Source organism: Anabrus simplex, chromosome 8, assembly GCF_040414725.1.
Source record: "Anabrus simplex isolate iqAnaSimp1 chromosome 8, ASM4041472v1, whole genome shotgun sequence".
Lineage (NCBI taxonomy): Eukaryota > Metazoa > Arthropoda > Insecta > Orthoptera > Tettigoniidae > Anabrus > Anabrus simplex.
The window spans coordinates 34,426,026-34,445,623 of NC_090272.1; the positions used below are offsets into that span (position 1 = coordinate 34,426,026).

At 40.4% G+C, this 19,598-nt stretch overlaps 1 protein-coding gene across 1 annotated transcript in view; it reads left to right on the forward strand.

Annotated features, from left to right (window-relative positions):
* The window catches only part of LOC136879386 (cyclic GMP-AMP synthase-like receptor), a 94,019-nt gene extending 74,724 nt beyond the window's left edge, over window positions 1-19,295 (forward strand). The window contains exon 10 of the mRNA XM_067153202.2: window positions 18,981-19,295. The gene's annotated coding sequence lies outside the window, so the exon portion shown is untranslated. The remainder of the gene's footprint in view (window positions 1-18,980) is intronic.
* The last annotated feature ends 303 nt before the right edge of the window (window positions 19,296-19,598 follow it).

Consider the following 19,598-nt stretch of genomic DNA (forward strand, 5'->3'; position numbering starts at 1 on the left):
CCAAATTTAATGAATCGAACTAGCACGACGTGTTAGCCTCTAAGCTAAGAGCAGCAGCCATCTTGCGCAAGCACCCTTAAGGCGTCTCATAAGGAGACGTGTATAGCCGCCATCTTGTGTCCGCCATTTTGCGCAAGCATCCTTAGGGCGTCTCTAGCCATCTTGTGCAAGGACCCTTAAGCCGCCTCATAAGAGCAACCGCCATCTTGCGCAAGCATCACTAGGGTATCTCATAAGGAGCCATGTATAACTGCCATCTTGCGCAAGCATCCCAAGGGAGTCTGTGTATAGCAGCCATCTTGCGTAAGCACCCTTAAGGAGTCATGTATAGCCGCCATCTTATGCAATTAGCGTCGAGAGAGGACTGCTGAAGAATTTTTCTTTTTAAATTATCCACCACCACATTTCAAAAGTATCTAGCTAAGGATAGCAGCACTGCGTATGACAGGTGACGAATTTACATCTAAAGAGGGCAGCACGGTGCTCTCTGGATTAAAGATGGCGGATGACAGCTGCACGTGGCTATGTTTACCAAACAAGAGCATGTAGAATTTGCCGCCACCACATTTCAAACTAAAGAGGGCAGCACTATGCTCTGTTGATTAAAGATGGCGGATGGTAGCTGACAAAAAGCACGTGAGTTTGTTTCCGAACAAGAGCACGTGGAATTTTTCAATTTGCCGCCACCACATTTCAAAGGTATCTAGCTAAAGATGGCAGCACGGTGCTCAAAGATGGTGGATGATAGCTAACAGAACTTTTCAAATTGCCCGCTACTACGTGCTTAAGGTAGTAGCCATAAAGAGGGCAGCACGGTGTTCTGTAGATTACAGATGGCGGGTGATAGGTGATGAAATTGCCCGCATGATAGCAGCACGGTGCTCTGTTGATTAAAGATGGCGGATGACAGCTGTCAAAAAAGCACGTGAGTTTGTTTTCAAACAAGAGCACGTGGAATTTTTCAATTTGCCGCCACCACATAGAGGGTAGCACTGTTCTCTCTGGATTAAAGATGGCTGCTTGTCGAAAAGCATTTTTCAAATTATCCGCCACCACATTTCAAAGGTAAGTAGCTAAAGAGGGCAGCACTGTGCTCTATAGATTAAAGATGGCGGATGACAGCTATCAAAAAAGCACGTGGCTTTGTTTACCTCATGCTAGTTAGGTTAAGTTGGTACCACTAAGGTTTAGGCCCGTCAAAATGGCAGCACTGCGGATGACAGGTGACGCAAGAGGGCAGCACAGTGCTCTGTGGTTTAAAGATGGCGGGTGACAGCTGTCAAAAAAGCACGTGGCTTTGTTTACCTCATGCTAGTTAGGTTAAGTTGGTACCACTAAGGTTTAGGCCCGTCAAGATGGCAGTACTGAGGTTAGCGATGCGTTGTTGTCGATGACAGCTGTCAAAAAGCACGTGGCTTTGTTTACAAATCTGTCAAAAAGCACGTGGCTGTCAAAAAGCACGTGGCTTTGTTTACCTCATGCTAGTGAGGTTAAGTTGGCACTAATGAGGTTTAGGCCCGTCAAGATGGCAGTACTGAGGTTAGCGATGCGTTGTTGTCTGTCAAAAAGCACGTGGCTGTCAAAAAACACGTGGCTTTGTTTACCTCATGCTAGTTAGGTTAAGTTGGCACTAGTGAGGTTTAGGCCCGTCAAGATGGCAGCAGTGAGGTTAGCGATGCGTTGTTGTCGATGACAGCTGTCAAAAAGCACGTGGCTTTGTTTACAAATTCAAATCTCCCGCCAAAATTCAAATTTCCCGCCAAAATTCAAATTTCCCGCGGGCGGCGGCGGCGGAGGAGGCGGAGGAGGAGGCGTGCGGCGGCGGAGGTGCCGCAGAACCATCCAATTATACTACTCGCACCTATGAGCAGAATGTTAAACCAATTGTATTCAAGTAATGAAACTACATTTGGTTGCTTAGGCCGAAGAGGAATCATGGAGTATTGATGTACAATATGCTAGAAAAGAAAGGACATTGGTCACATGGGTGAAATGACACCTCAAATATATTCGGTCACCCGGAAAGGCCGGAATTGCCGCTGTGTTCATTGACAGAGACAGGGCAGATAGCGTTCCAAAACGTTCCGTTCAGGAGTGCGGTGCCTCGAGACAAGTCGTGCCGAAGTCATTTGCTGCAGTGTTGCGGACGGGTATAAAATAGGGAGCAAAAGACAACACAATACCAGTTTGAAGAACGCCAGCTCGTGATATTCCATCATGCTTGAGGTAAATCGTATAGAAAGATATCGCAGATGCTTAACATAACCAGAACACCAATTGGAGATATAATAAGACGATTCACAAATGAAGACAGAATTGATTCAATTCCCCAGACAGACAGACAGACAGACAGACAGACAGACAGACAGACAGACAGACAGACAGACAGACAGACAGACAGACAGACAGACAGACAGACAGACAGACAGACAGACAGACAGACAGACAGACAGACAGAACGAGAGGAGCGGCTGTGCTTCAGAATGGGAAACGAAATCCGAAAATTAGTGCTCCGAAACTGGCAGCAGCTGTTTTAGAGGAGTGTGGTAAGAAAGTGGGCACGGAAACCGTGCGAAGAGCACTGCGAAGGATTGAATTCTTTCGGAGAAGAGCTAGTAGGAAACCATACATTAGTGCAGTAAATAAAAACAAGCGGCTAGAGTTCGCAAAAACCCACGTACGCAAACCCAGTGCTTGGTGGGAGGATGTGTTATTTGTTCATGAGTCAAAGTTCAACGTCTTCGGGTCAGATGGAAAGTAATTGGTGTGGCGGAAACGTCACGAGGAACTGAGAACAAGCAATTTACAAGCAACGATAAAAATATGGTGGAGGAGGTGCAATGGTGTAGGGATGTGTAGCATCGAACGGGGTTGGTGCACTGAGTTTCATTGAAGATACTTTGACGAAAAAACGGGCTATTTGGCTATCCTCAAAAACAATTTGCGGAACAACTTGGTACACAGTGTACTTTCAAGTTTTACCAAGATAACGACCTCAAGCACAAGTCGTAACCTGTCAGGGAGTGGCTGCTCTACAACTGCCCGACGGTCTTGAAACTCCACCACAATCACCCGACCTGAACCCCATCGAGAATGTATGGAGTCGAATGAAGGCAGCTCTGAAATTGCGGCGGCCAAGATCCTTCAGAGACTTGGAGAGGAGACTGCTACAAGAATGGATGGCATTAAGGCCTGATTATATCCATACTCTTTGACTGCCCTCGACGTCTTTGTCGATATTTTTTTTCCGGACGTGACGTATAACTCATGTACTCCTTGACAGACGACGCTTCCGGGCATCAGCCGAATGTCACCATTCTCGTGCTTGCCTTCCTTGGAGAGAGCTTGTTTAACGCTGAAGCCAACCTGGCGAATTTTAAAAAAGATAGGCATATCGAGATTCAAGATATATAACTTATGTCGTTTGCTGTTCCTGCCTTGGATTTACCCATTCTATTGCCCGACTATTCCTTTGATTGGTTTGCTGTAGTTGCGTGGGCATTATAATTATATTTTTATTCTGCAGGCTTTACGTGTCTATTTACTGTATTGCCTTTCCTTTGTGTGTTCTATTTTGTCCTTATATAAACACGTGAGGACGGAGAATGGCATTAGTCGGTTGTATGATTGGTTTGTGTGCCTGTGACCTACATTGGGACCTACCATTCTTGTTTCTCGTCGGTTTCTTTTATGACCTTGCTTTTGATATGTGGTACTGTTTTTACGCTATGACTGGTATTCATGTTCGCCCATGGCGAGGCGATATGGATGCGTCTTAAGGCGTGCTGATTGTGATTGCTATTGCTACAATTAATGTTGGGATATGCCTTGCCTCAATGCGGCGATCCTATTATAAACCTTGTGCATTTGATATGAGCCCGTGAGTCCATGAAATTACACGTCATGGTATGCGGATTGTACTTGTAATGTGCCTTAACACACTGGCTATTCTGGTCCACACACATATTTTTTGGGTCTCTATGGTATGCGTGTGTGTGTGAGCATTTGTGCTGTCTGTCTGTTTGATTGATAGTATTCTCCGCATCTTGCGGTGTTATTTTTATTTTTGCTTGTATTTATTTGCGTTTTTTGGGCTCTTTTGGGCCCATTTATTTAGTTACGTTTCTTGTGTTCCTTCGAACTTACCTCTTTTATTGTTGGCTTTGTTTACCCCGCCTCGTAACTATGGCAACCATCTTTATCTTATTTTTTGCTCCTTGGGATGCTGTCTTCAAGATAGTAGATTACTTTAGAGCCGCGTCTCTTGTGATGCTCGTTTGAAACTCGGAGCATATTAATTTACGATTGAGATGTACATACTGCATTGATGTTGTGTGAATTTCTTTCGAAGTATCTCCAGCTTTTTACTACAGCGATTGATATGTCCCACGTCACGTATTTTAAATTACTCGAGGCAAGTCAACTATAGGTTGTGAGATATAGGATTATAAGAGGCGAGTGTGGCTACTCTTGTTTGTATTCCATGAGCCTCTTGATATTACTGTATGTCAAGCCTACGTGTTATGTGTTCGGCGTATCTCTCTGTAAGTAATATTCGAAGCTACCTATTTTATTTGTCTTCCCTTTGGTTTTGTGTTTGTCAATAAACCCCATACTTTTGACCCCGTTCTATCATTTATTGGGAGGAGTCCGGGTTCTTACTATTCCTGTTCCCCATCTCTCTGCCTACGTACGAGTCCAGCTTCAGGCTGTTTTAACCTGTTCCAGCCCGTTCACGGCCGAAAAGAGAGGTGAGTAGGTAAGTATCCACGGGCGTGTCGGTGTATTGGATAGAATGTTGTTGGGGTGGGTGATTACAAACGTATAAAGAAGTCGTATCAGAAATGACTCCAAATAAGGACTAATGCAGGCAGGGAATTGTACGTAGGTGAAAGAAACAGAGCGAAATAAATAGTTGTTGAATCCAAATAGAAGCCATGCAAAGATTTTGGTAATGACCTGGAAAGGCTAGATCAAGCAGCAGGGAAACATTTCTGGACCGTAATGAAGAATCTTCGGAAGGGAGTGAAAAAGGAAATGAATAGTGTTGTGGGAAATTCAGGTGAACACATATTAGATACCAGAGAATCACAGGACAGGTGGAAGGAATATTTTGAAAATCTTCTCATCGTTAGGGAAATATTCCTGGTGACGTCACGAACAATGGAGCTCATGGGGAGGAAGACAATGTTGGTTGTGGAAGTACACTTGATGAAGTGGAAAGGATGGTAGATAAACTCCATTGCCATAAAGAAGCAGGAATAGATGTAATTAGACCTGAAATGGTGAAAAGTATTGGGAAGGCAGGGATGAAATGGCTTCATCGAGTGATAAAATTAACGTGGAGTGTTACTAAGGTACCTTTAGATTGGACAAAGGTAGTAATTACACCTATCTATAAGCAAATGAACAGGAAGTATTGCAACCACTATCGAGGTACTCATTGATTAGTATACCAGGCAAAGTGTTCACTGGCATCTTGGAAGGGAGGTTGCGATAAGTGGATGAGACGAAGTTGGATGAAAACCAGACCACAGTGGGACTGTCAGGATCAGATTTTCAGTAGGCACCAGGTAATTGAAAATGCTACGAGAGTAATGTTTATGCTTCTTATATCTAGAGAAAGCATATGGTAGGGTACCGAGGGAAAAGATGTTTACTATACTGGGGGACTATGGCATTTAGGGTAGATTATAAAAATCAATCAAAGGCATTTATGTTGACAATTGGGCTGCAGTGAGGGGTTAGACAAGGCTGTAATCTTTCACCATTTTTGTTCATAGTCTACATGGATCATCTGCTGAAAGGTATAAAGTGGCAGGGAGAGATTCTGTTAGGTGGAAATGTAGTAAGCAGTCTGGTATATGCTATACTTTTCTTCTGAAATTAATCCTGTTCGCATGTGTTATTTGAAAAATGAATTGAATTGAAACTGACTCTGTTCGCTAACAGTCCTTGGTTCGATCACTCGTAAGGTTGATAAATGCAAGTTAAAATATACAGTTCGCAGTCTATCACCTACGAAAATATTTTCAAGTGTTTGAGAATTATTCACACACGGGAGTATTGCAAGTCCGGTGACGTAGATACTGAGTTTAAGTTAACGTTATATTCAATCTGCTGTCAATGTTCGACAGTTGAGAAATGCTAAGTCTTATAGCGCTATCATGTATGAAAACTCTCGAAATATTTCAATCACTAGACGAAATACAAGCACCGTTCAAAATCCTATCACTGTTCAGAACGCCTCATTCACCGTGAAATATGAGCAGTTGGAAAACAAACACAAGTCTTAAAACACTCATCATAAATAATCACCTGTGAATGTTAATGTCGGCGAAGTACAAGTTTATTCAATCACTCACGAACTAAAAAATTTATAAGTTCTGCTGACTGCCATGAGCCGATCGATCGGGTTCGACCGTGGTAATTGACACATTGATCTGCCTTAGGAATTAGCCGTTCGGATTTGCACCAAACTTAGTGGAAATGGAGACAAAAAATTTGGCAACACGTTGAAGTTGTTCTCATAATTTAATTCTTATTCTAAGGAAAGTTATTAGGCGTAGAGCATTTCGAAAGTTCTCTGGCTGACGCAATCTTTCTGTCACAAGGAGAGGCAGGCTGTGTTGTCATAAACTCCACGTCGCACACAGTAGATAAAGTCAGGGATTCGGCCGCCACCGCAGGGCTCCCAGGGGCTCGCTCCTCCTTCTCCTGCCGGGGCCTTCCAAGGGGCCAGCTCCTCCGTCGCCACCCGGGGCCCGCTCCTCCTCCCGCGGGAAATTTGCATTTGTAAACAAAGCCACGTGCTTTTTGACAGCTGTCATCGACAACAACGCATCGCTAACCTCACTGCTGCCATCTTGACGGGTCTAAACCTCAGTGCTGCCAACTAAACCTTACTAGCGCGCGAGATTTAAATTGGTAAACAAATCCACGTGCTTTTTTGACAGCTGTCATCCGCCATCTTGCATCGTTAACCTTAGTGCTGCACTCTTCACTGCACTGCCGGTAATTAAAAAATCGGTCAACTGTCATCTACCATCTTGCATCGCAAACCTCAGTGCTGCACTCTTTAGCTACTTACCTTTGAAATGTGGTGGAGGGCAATTTGAAAAATTCTATTTGACAGCAGCCATATTTAATCAACAGAGCACTGTGCTGCCCTATTTAGCTACATACCTTTGAAATGTGGTGGTGGGTAATTTAAATTCCATGTGCTTTTTTGACAGATGTCATCCGCCATCTTGCATCGCAAACCCTAGTGCTGCACTCTTTACGACACTGCTGGTAATTTAAAAATTGTGTCAGCTGTCATCCACCATCTTGTATCGTAAACCTCAGTGCTGCACTCTTTAGCTACTTACCTTTGAAAAGTGGTGGCGGTAATTTCAACGTGCTCTTATTTGGAAACAAACCCAAGTGCTTTTTTGACAAGCAGCCGTATTTAATCAACAGAGCATCGTGCTGCCCTCTTTAGCTACTTACCTTTGAGGCAGCAATTTTAAAAATTCTATTTGGCAAGCTGCCATCTTTAATCAACAGAGCACCGTGCTGCTATCTCTATCGTAGTAGTGGGTAATTTCTACGTAACAGCTGACATCCGCCATCTTACATCGCTAACCTTAGTGCTGCCCTCTTTAGCTACTTACCTTTGAGGCGGCAATTTGAAAAATTCCACGTGCTCTTGTTTGGAAACAAACATACGTGTTTTTTGACAGCTGTCATCCGCAATCTTCAATCAATAGAGCACTGTGCTGCTATCTTGCGGTCAATTCCGTCAGCTGTCATCCGCCTCTTGCATCGCTTACCTCAGTGCTGCTATCTTTACGGTACTAAACCTTATCGTGGTGGTGGTGGGAAATTTAAAATCTACATGCTTTTTTGACAGCTGTCATCCGCCATCTTTAATCATGAGAGCACCGTGCTGCTATCTTGCGAGCATTTCCGTCCGCTGTCATCCGCCATATTTAATCAACAAAGCATCGTGCTGCTATATTTAGCTACATACATTGAACATGCGGTGGCGGATAATTTGAAAAACTTCCCGTTAGCTATCATCCGCCATCTTTAATCAACAAAGCATCGTGCTGCTATCTTTAGCTACGTTGTGGTGGCGGCAATTTGAAATTCTATCCAGATGCCATCTTTAATCAATAGAGCACCGTGCTGCTATCTTTAACTACATACCTTTGAATTGTGGTGACGGATAATTTGAAATTCCGTTAGCTATCATCAACTTTAATGCATTTGCGAACCTAACCTCTCATCTACCATCTTGAAGGGGACCATACAATTAGATGCCCCCCTCCCGACGCTAATTACTACTTAGAGGTTACTGCACAAGATAGCGGTGGCTGTTATGGCTACCTCCTCTACCACCTCCTCCTCCTCCCCTATCTCCTCCGCCTCCTCCTCCTCTGTCAAGGCATAGCTTTATCGAACACGCATCGCGAAGGCAAGAGTGTGCAGCGATAACATTACTGTGCATGTTTAGACTTGCGGATTATAAAAGAAACATAACAAGACTAAAATCGATGCTGTTAACTTCAACATGTGATCAGAACATTGATTGATGTGTTCAGATCACTAAACAAGTGATCAAGACTAGAATCGAACACGGTACTCGATACAACATGTGTTTATAAAATGTTAGGGGATACCTTTTTTCTAAGAAAATCAGATTAAAACATAACAAGTCTAGAATCGATGCCGTTAACTTCAACATGTGATTAGAACATTGATTGATGTGTTCAAAACACTAAATAAGTGATCAAGACTAGAATCGAACACGGTACTCGATACAACATGTGTTTAGAATCGAACACTGTACAACATGTGTTTAGAACATGTCAGGGGGTACCTTTGTTCTAAGAAGATCAGATTACAAAAGAAGTGATTAAGAATAGAATCGAACACTGTACTCGATACAACATATGATCAGAACATCGATTGATGTGTTTACAACATGTCTGGGGTATACCTTCGTTCTAAGAGAAAAAAGACTAGAATTCTGAACAGCTTGCGTAAGATAGCGATTGTTATAACCTCCTTTTCCTCTTCCTGCTCTGTCAAGGCATAGCTTTATCGAAGATACAACGCGATCTTATGCATATTACGTAGCTAACTCGCTCAGTAAACGGTATAGCAACACTTCAATGATTTGCCTAGTGCGAAAATAAAATAACCATACTGCGTAGCTTACTCGCTCAGTAAACGATATAGCAACAGTTCAATGATATGCCTAGTACGAAAATAAAAGACACACTATGCACATATCGCGTACCTAACTCGCTCAGTAAACGATATAGCAACACTTCAATGATTTGCCTAGTGCGAAAATCAAAAACAGACTGTGTACATACTGTGTAGCTAACTCGCTCAGTAAACGATATAGCAACACTTCAATGATTTACCTAGTACGAAAATAAAAACACACTATGCACATATCGCGTAGCTAACTCGCTCAGTAAACGATATAGCAACACTTCAATGATTTGCATAGTGCGAAAATCAAAAACCATACTGTGTAGCTAACTCGCTCAGTAAACGATATAGCAACACTTCAATGATTTGCCTAGTACGAAAATATAAACACACTATGCACATATCGCGTAGCTAACTCGCTCAGTAAACGATATTTGTTTATTTATTTATTTACTGCGCACTACAAGATTTCTAATCCCAATTACAGTGGCAGATGTTTACACGTGTTTCTTTTTAATGTTTCAATTAGTCTAATAACCTAATATCTATTCTAATATTATATTTACGTTGAGAAAGAAATAATATTACTTATCTAATCTTTACAAGAAACATGTAGATAAAAATCATAATTTCGTATCTAAACTAGTCTAATAACCTAATACCAAAACTATTATAATATTTACAATGAGAAAGGGACAGTGGTTCACATCTAATCTAATTTAATCTTTACATGAAAGAGTAAAATAAAAAATAAAAATAGTATTTTCATATCTAAACTATTTTTTCTTCTAATTCTAACACTTATATTTACATCTGTGGGATAGGGCTTAATGTAAAATGTTTATAATACATTTTGTGGTTCAAATCATCATTACAAAACAGAGATTTTTCGCGGAGATGCTGAATTGTTGTAAAAACAGGTCTAGAGGTACACAGAAGTCTAAAGAATTATTTTTCTGAACTGCACTGTTGTAGACATTGCATAGCCTGTAGAGTGGGGAATTTTTGTGAGCGGTTGTTCTGACTTTTTTGTTATGAAAAGTTACATTTGTCCTCGCATTAAAGCGGGGCACGTGGAAGCTCAAGTGGCATAAAAAGTCAGGGTTGTCAATAATAGAATTCACAGTTTTGTACAGAAACTTCATGTCATCCTTTTATTTATTAAATGAAAAGCGCACAATATGCAAAAACAGGTTTTGTACAGATGGTCAACTATGCTAATGCCATTCTTATTATTGAGGTTGTCCTCATTTTGCAGTTTTGTGCATGGTATCTTTCACAATGATCGTTGCACAGGTTACATATACAGTCTGCGTTCGGCTGGTGGAAGTTTTTGGTTTGGCAGAATCTGTGGTGAAATCCATGAGTGGCGTAACGCGTAATTACGTGCCGTAGCTCGTAATTTGCTTGCTTCCATTCTTCCATCATTATAGCGTCCGTGGAATAGAAGTCGGACCAAATAGCATTCCTTTTCTCGTTTAAAATTTGGCGTGCATTCTCGTAGGGCTTGGTGTTTGGTAGACAAAACTGTGTTTTGATATCGTCAATGAAGTAGTCCTCCTTGGTTAGAACATACGTTAATCTTGAAAGGGCTGACTTCCCAATGCCTAGTATCAAATAGCTTAATATGATAATAGTGGAAACTCTCTTCACTTAGCACGCCGAGCAGCAGCGACAGCACGTAGTGCTGCTATCTAGCGGCTCGCAGGGAACACTAACATAACGCGCTATTCAAACACTACACATTTCGACTTCCAACCCAACGAAATACAGACTTTAAGACGTTTGCGTCGTTCTTATAACATAATATAGGGAAGGAAAGAGGTTGATGTTGATCTGAATGAACCAGTAATAAGAATAAAACAAATGTATTATCAAATTAAGACATTAGTTCGCCATGTTATGATTAGGGTCTACAGTCTTCAAAAGCAAATCACACATGCAATATCTTTTTAAACTTGGTATTTTTACAGGCAATATTTTTCACTGTTGAGTCATTGGTTCTATTCACATATGTCTTCGTAAGGACTTCGAAATACTTGTCAGTCAGTAATTTTGCACAGCTGCTACATATACCTGCACTACATTCATTCAGCTCTCCAGCTGATCCTTCTGAGGATCATATGACAGTGATGACTTGATGGAAAATTCATCATGTACCAGTGAAATAACCTTCTCCTCCATTCTCAATTTTTTAGTTTTTATTTCCAGCAAGCTTAGAACCATTTTATTTACTCCAGGTTCCACTTCAGCATTTTGTAACCAGCTTCTTAATGACCTGGTACTAGGCAAAGAAAAATGGTTTTGCATGAACTTTTATGACTTTGGTGAACAATAATGCAAAGCTAAGGTAAAACTGTTGTCAGTACTCGAATATCTTCGACCCTGAGCTTTACGGTTCCCTTGATTTAGTTGAAAATTTATAAAGTTCTGAGCAACACTGTTATCAACAACACTTTTCTCACAGTTATCTTTGACTGATTTTTCTGCAACACACACAATTTTCTTCTCAAACTTTTATTCACTGATCTGTACTTGGATAGCAACTTCTGAGAATTCCTATATTTCAACATTAAATTTGAACAGCATTTACTCAGTCTCTCTTCTGCGGGCATTTTATCATCTTCCTGGACTGCACATTCAGCCGGCCCCGTGGTGTAGGGGTAGCGGAGGGCCCGGGTTCGATTCCCGGTCAGGTCAGAGATTTTTACCTGCACCTGAGGGCTGGTTCGAGGTCCCCTCAGCCTACGTGATTAGAATTGAGGAGCTATCTGACGGTGAGATAGCGGTCCCGGTCTAGAAAGCCAAGAATAACGGCCGAGAGGATTCGTCGTGCTGACCACACGATACCTCGTAATCTGCAGGGCTTCGGGCTGAGTAGCGGTCGCTTGGTAGGCCAAGGCCCTTGAAGGGCTGTAGTGCCATGGGATTTGGTTTGGTTGGACTGCACTTTCTGTTGGTACCGGCAACTCATCTGAAATTTCAGGTATTCACTAGTGATAAAAGTTATAATGATGGAAAAATGCAATGTTCGTACTTCAAGAAAGTTCATAAGCAAAACCAGAAGAAAATATAATATTATATACCTACCCTTGGCTTAAGAGATATTTGTTTCTGAAATCCTTTTCTGAGAAGTGGTCCGAGCACACTACATAGCTTTTATTTAACTGTTCTGGTCTTTTGGTCCTCAGGATTTCATATAAATCTGCCCTTCTGCTCTTCACAACCCACTGAGTACACCTAAAAATAGATTAAATGCATAGGTTTAATCATAACAATATTTTAAAGAAAGTATGTTCTCATAAATAGAAAAAAAATACGGGTACAGGTAGGCCTATACTCACAGGACTTTGTTGTTAGAAATCTGTAAAATGACTTGCGATCACATTGTCTTCTGTAATTAAAACACCCATAAATAAGAAAAATAACTCCTCTTCCTGCCATTTCCAAAATCGTGATACATAACAAGCACAAAACTATCTGAAGTACAAATAAGACACTTCCGGCATACACAGCTGACAGCAATAGCAAGAGTAGTTAGCCTCTCGAACCGCTAGATGGCACGCAGAGGCGGTGTCGCCAGTTTCTCGCAGGAGTTTCCACTATTATCATATTAAGCTATTTGCTAGTATTCTCTTGAGATATCGGGCCTTGACTTTTTCTATTGTCATCAGGTCGCTGAGTGTGAGTTTTTCCCAGGTGATGCTAATTCCATAGGTTGCTATTGTGATATGGCTGTCCTGAACAGTAGCATTGCTGTACCCAATGATATTTGTTGAGGTTGTTGAATGTTGTAGATGGCTTTTATTGCTGCGGCTGCTCTTTCTTTGACGTGGATATTGTAGGATGTTAGAGTAGTTTGGAGGGTGACTCCAAGGTACTTGAATTTCGGCACTACTTCCAGAGGTTTGTTGTGCTTGGTTATTGTATTTTTAGGAGCATGTTTTCCTCCTTTCCTAAAGGTCATTTGTTTAGTTTTGTTGTGGTTTATTTGCAAACCGTTTCTTTCTGCCCATGATGTGAGCCTATTGAGGACCTCTTGGAGCTCTTCTATGTTTTCTGAGCCTATTGCCATATCATCTGCGTAAAGTATAAGCAATGCTGAGGTCTCTGTGATTATTTCTGTGATGTCTGCTGTCATGATGTTGAATAAAATTGGGCTGATTGGGTCATCTTGTAGGACTCCGTTTGTTTGGGTTACGTTTTTGGATAGGGTTATGTTGTCTGATATTTGGGCATAGTTATATTTGAGGATATTCGAGATTATGATCGCTATCGGATGTGTAGCTCCTATTAGGTAATTGAGTTTCCGGATGAATGTTGCTCTATCAACAAGGTCAAATGCCTTACGATAGTCTACGAAGACTACAAAATATTTCTTTCCTGGATGCCTCAATGTATCTTGGACCTGTTCTATTAGATATTGTACGGCATGCAGTGTGCTTCTTCCCTTTCGGAAGCCGAATTGATTTTCTGGCATCTGGGAGTCTATTTCTTCTGCAAGCCTGATTGTTAAGATTTTCATGAAGATTTTGAATGATGTATTTTCGAGGCCTATACCTCTATATGAATCAGGATTGTCAGTTTCTCCTTTCTTAAATATCATTTTGATTGTTGACAGTCTCCATTGCTCTGGAATTTCCCCAGTGTGCATGCATGTGTTGAATAGTTCTACCCAGTAGTCTAGCATGACAGGTAGAGAGTCTTTCAGGTGTTCTGTGCAAATGCTGTCTGGGCCGGGGGCCTTTCCATTTTTTTGCTGCTGTTATTGTATTATATATTTCCTGCCTCGTTATGGGGATGTGATTTCCCGTCATTGTTACTGGAGTTAATTCAAAAGCTGTTGATCGGTGTTGGAGGTTGAGAATGCTTTCTAAATGGTTTTCCCATGACTCCATTGAGATATTATTTGTTACTGAAGTTTTTGGTTTCCTAAGCACTAGGAATGGGTCATTTTGGGCGTTTGCGGCACGTCATCTGGAGTCTTCTTCAATGTACTCCGTTCTTGTTTTCTTGATTAGTGATTTATATTTCCTTCCTGTTCGGCGTATTGGGCCAGGTGACTCGGGTTCGATGTGTTCTTCGCTCGATGTAGTGCCAGGAGGGTCTTTTTCCGTTCATTGTAACAGTCTTTATTGAACCATGGTTGTGATCTCCTTACTTTCGTGTGAGTTTGGCATGATTGAAGGGTTCTTGTACACATTTCCACTGCTTCAGTTAGTTCATGTCGTTGAACTAATAGCCTTGCTTTATCTATCTCATCACCGATATGTCTTAGTTTCTCTGGATCTAATTTCCTGGATATTTTCTTACTTCGTTGTACTGGCAATTGATCTTTATGAGTAATTTCAAAGACTGTCGAGATTGGTATATGTTTCCTAATCGGAGCTATGGCTTAAGTCCATAATGCTTTTTGACTGAATATTTTAATGTCTGCACCTCTGTAAAAGACTTATGCCTGTTGCTCACGGTCAAATTTTTGGTAAAATTATTTGACAAAAATTTCTTAACATCTTTTATCAAATATGTTGTGTTGTACACGGTAAAATATTTCTTCAAACTCATACCAGTGCCATCTGTTGGTCAATACTCAGAATTAAATTTGTTTGGCCTGACGTCTGTGGGAATAGGTCCCAAGTACTGAAACTGATTGTTTTGCTCTTTGGCTGTCAGATGAACATGTTCTACTGTCAGTGAATAAATCACAAATGCTATCAGTACATAGTAAACAAATTGCAGGTTTAGTTGCAATAGCTGCATGTGCAGTTATTAAAAGGAAAAACAGTAGGAAGAGGAGAGCTATAAGGTGGTGGACCAGACCTTGGGTGGGATGATGGAAGGGGATTGTTATCTTTAGTCCAGAATGAATTGAGGTTAGAGGACACTGAATCATACAGGAATTTCTTAAGAGTGAGTGAAGGGAACTTCAAAAAATTGCTCCAGTTAGTTGGACAAAGACACAAATATGAGGCAAGCTATTCTAGCTGCAATGAGACTACAAGTAACACTGCAATTATTGCCACTGGTGAATTATATACAAACCTCATGTATGCTACAAAAAATACCTTTTGGTACCCTGGCTCGTATAATCCCTGAAACATGTAGGGAGATAGACAATGCATTAAGGAAAGACTATTTGTAAGTAGGACTGTATATTTATTAATAATGATATCACAACATAAGGGAATTATTTTATTTTATGACATATTTTACTCCATTTCCTCCAGTAGAGCCTCTGTAAGTAGGTTCTGTACTTTTTGTTTAGTTAAAATTTTTACTCTTTTGTTTTTTATTTGACGGAGCTCACAAGCAATGTAGTTTGCAAATGCTTCCTCTGAATCTACAGCTGACGCTGACATGGATGCTAATACCTGACTAGCACTTGCCAGCACTTGGTCCTCAGGTGAAACCTTTTTTCTTTTTCTGATTGATGTACCTGAAAAGTGGAAAATCCCTCATATTTTAAAAGTATCATTAATGAAACCACGCTTTCCTAAGAATGTTATTTTAAATTAAATGCAGTAACTCCATTTTACTGGGTATATAATGTTTTGTACCTTCTTTTTGTGGAGGCTGGTTCATCACACTCTTTGTGCTAGAAGCAGGTGTGACTGTGTCAGACTCCTGAACTAGGTCCACCAGTGTCCCGTCATCATCTAATGCTATATCATCCATCGTCATCATGGAGCTTCCTTCAAAATTCTGTAAGGAATTAATTTTCATTTCAGGTTCCAGACACAAATGAAAAATGGTTAAATATTGCTCAAGAATTTGAAGAGAAGGGGAACTTCCTAAACTGCATAGGAGCAATTGATGGGAAACATATTCATTTTGCAGCTCCACAATCATCGTCGCCATAAGACCTATCTGTGTCGGTGTGACGTAAAGCCCCTAGCAAAAAAAAAAAAAAAAAAAAAAAAGCTCCACAATCAAGTGGATCACACTATTATAATTACAAGGACACAAAACGTATTATTTTACTAGCAGTGGTTGATGCAACCTATAAATTTATTTATGTGGATATTGGAACTAATGGTCGTGTAAGTGATGGGGGTGTGTTGCAGAAAAGTGATTTATCTTCAGCAATGCATGACAATGCTGATCATACCTCCTCGTCAGCTGCCTGAATCTGACAAGGAGTTTCCCTTTGTTTTTGTGGCTGGTGATTCTTTTCCACTGTCCATAAACATCATGAAACCCTTTCCCAACAGAGTATTGACAATGGAGCAAAAGAAATTTCAATTGCAGGTAGAGTCGGGTAATGCGTGTTTGCAAACAAAGTAGTGTTCAGCCGTACTAATTTCCATTTCTTGGTAAAACGAAAATGGATACATCAAGCTCACGATGGTATCTCTCTAAATGAAGATCTAATAAAAGGAAAAAACAACTTGAGGCAGCTCGTGAAGGCCTGAGTAAGAAAAGGGAGTTGAAAAATCAGGTAGGCCAAACTGTTGCACAGTCTACTACTGATTTAGAACCTAGTTGTAGCAATGCTACTGTTGGACAATCTACCACTAATTTTCAGCTTAGTGGTAATAATGTTGCTTTTCATAACAGATCTATTGAAATTCAATCAAATCAAACTAGAACTGAGCAGAAATTATCTGCAGTTTCACCTGTGCTGCTAGGTCAGAGTGATTCGAGCTACGTGCTAATACATAGTGGCACTCTTCAGGATTTATTAAAAAATTTGAAATGTCCTGAATGTGACCGTGCTAGTCTAAATGTTATGGTAAAAGATCAGCTTGGTTTGGCAAACAAGCTGCATGTAATATGTAGTGCATGCAAGCATTGTACCAACAAAGTGTATACCAGTCCTAGGGCCAAAGTACAGTGTAAATCTGAAAGACCTACCTTTGATGTCAATAGAAAAAGTGTAGAGGCTTTTCTAAGTATGGGGCTAGGCCATAGATATATGGAAAGGTTCTGCATATGCATGGGTATGCACTAAAGATATTCACCAGCCACATGAATGGCCTAGCCACAGAGGTCATACATGCAAAAATGAAAATGCTTAGGCAGTCCAGAATGAATGTTCGCAAAGCACATGAGGATGTTGATTCTTCATTAGTGAATGCCAGTGTCATAGACATTGCTGTGTCTTATGATGGTACATATCACAAGCAAGGCCATACATCATTGTATGGCATTGGCCTGGTAGCTGATATTTTAACAGGACTGATCATTTACTATGAGGTTTTGTCAAAATTTTGCCACTATTGTGTCACTATCGCTAATGAAATGGATCCTGATATACCAGAATTCATAGTGCTTTCAGGGTATCATAAAAAGAGTGGTGAATGTTGTAAAAATTATGATGGCTCCTCAGGTTCAATGGAGGTCACTGCAGCTGATATAATGTGGAGATCTCTTCAGGAGTGCAAGATGAGATACACCACTGTACTCTCTGACGGAGATGCTAGGACCCACCAGCACCTGAATGAAGTTTCAACGTATGGTAAAGGTGTGGAAATAGTAAAAGAGGAGTGTTAACCATGTGGCAAAGAATGACCACAGCATTTTTTAAACTAAAAAAGTACACTAAAGACCTAAAACTGGGTGGTCGTGGCCCTACTAAACTGAATTTAGAGAACATAAAGAAACTCACAAGTGACTATAGACAGGCCATTCAGAATCATTTACCAGATGTACCTGCCATGAAAAATGCAATATATGCTACCCTGTACCATTACAGGTCTACAGATCACAAACCAGAACACAAAAAATGTCCCCAAGAAACAGATTCTTGGTGCTTCTACAATGAAGCATTGCCCGTGGCGGGACTCCACAGAGCCATACCAAGATGTCTGTTCAGTTGTCTGACAGCGTGTTATTGAGAATTTTGCCTGTCTACTAGAGACTAGCAAGCAATAAATTGTTAGCTCACTGTGTCAGGGGAGGAACACAAAATTCCAATGAGAGTGTGCATTCTCTCATTTGGAAAAAATGTCCAAAATAAATTTTTATTTCTAAAAAAGGCTGGACTTGGGAGCATTCAGTGGAGTTTCTGAGTTCAATATGGGATGCTCTGCCACCCATAAACTGAAATGTGTGCTAAGAGGGGAAGAATATCCAACAGCTTCCTCTACAATTTGTCAGTGTCGTGATATTGCCAGAGTAAACGAAAGCAGGTCATGGGTTAAACGAAGGAAAGGGGCACCACGTGGCATAAAATCAAGAAAATTGCAACAGGAAGCTGCTAAGAAACAGGAAGGGGAAACTTACAAATCAGGAGCATTCTGAACCTTCAGGTAGGCATTCACTGTACCATGTCAATATTATTGAGAATTTTGCCTATCTACCAGAGACTAGCAAGCAATGAATTGTTAGCTTGCTGTGTCCACACGCATCACATTTTGTCTGAAATGGGTGAAATTTTCCATTTATGTTCAGAAATAGACAGTGAACAAAGTTACAGAGCAAAAATTCAGGTTTCTTTGTTCTGAGTAAGAAAAATAAAAATTTGTAGGAAAAAAGCCATAAAATTTTTAAAAAATATTATGTGTGATATTAAAATTTATTACAGCTAAATCTTTGAAGTTACTTGAGATATCTTTCTGTAAAGTTCTTAAGCCTGTTTGAGGGTATGTAATATCAAAATACTAAATTTTAATAGCATTGCTAATGCGTATGGAAGATTTTGATTAATACATGATTAGCAAAAATAATTTAAGTAAAATGCATACATTTTGAGAATTAATTGAACAATTTAAATGAAATGTTGTATACATGTTAGTTTCTAAGTTTAAAGTCAGCTGTCAAAATTTCAGGAAGTTTGGTTCAGAAATATGGAAGTCTGAAAACTCAGTACCAATGTCCCATAAGTAAAATAAACCTGTCAGTGGACAAAGTTGGAGCTATTGTTCAAGTCACCTGTACTTTGCATAACTTCCTTCTGGAATAGAACAAAGCAGTTTACATGTGTCTGAACAGCACAGATCAGGAAAATATAAATGAAGGAAGGCTGCAGCATGGAAACTGGAGGAACAGTCAGTCAATGGAAGGAACCGAGGGGCAAAGTGGAAACACAGCAGCTCAAATACCTCTGAACATAACAAATAATTTTAAAGGTTATTTTAGTAGAATAGGACAAGTGAAGTGGTAAGAACATTGGGTGAACACCTACCGATTTTGAAGGCAGAACAAACACTTTTTTGATTTCACTATTTGCTGTCTTGTTTCATTTTGGTTAATTAGTCTGATAATATATGTAAATGTAATAAAGTATTACTTAACAATTTTAATAGATCTAAATGACATGCAGCTCAGTAATGCAGGTGTTTGAACTCAGTAACCAAATCATTCCTACAATTACATATGGCAATTGTTACTTCATCTCATCAGCACCACTAGCAAAGAGAGAGACCAGTATGATTAAGAAGCACCAA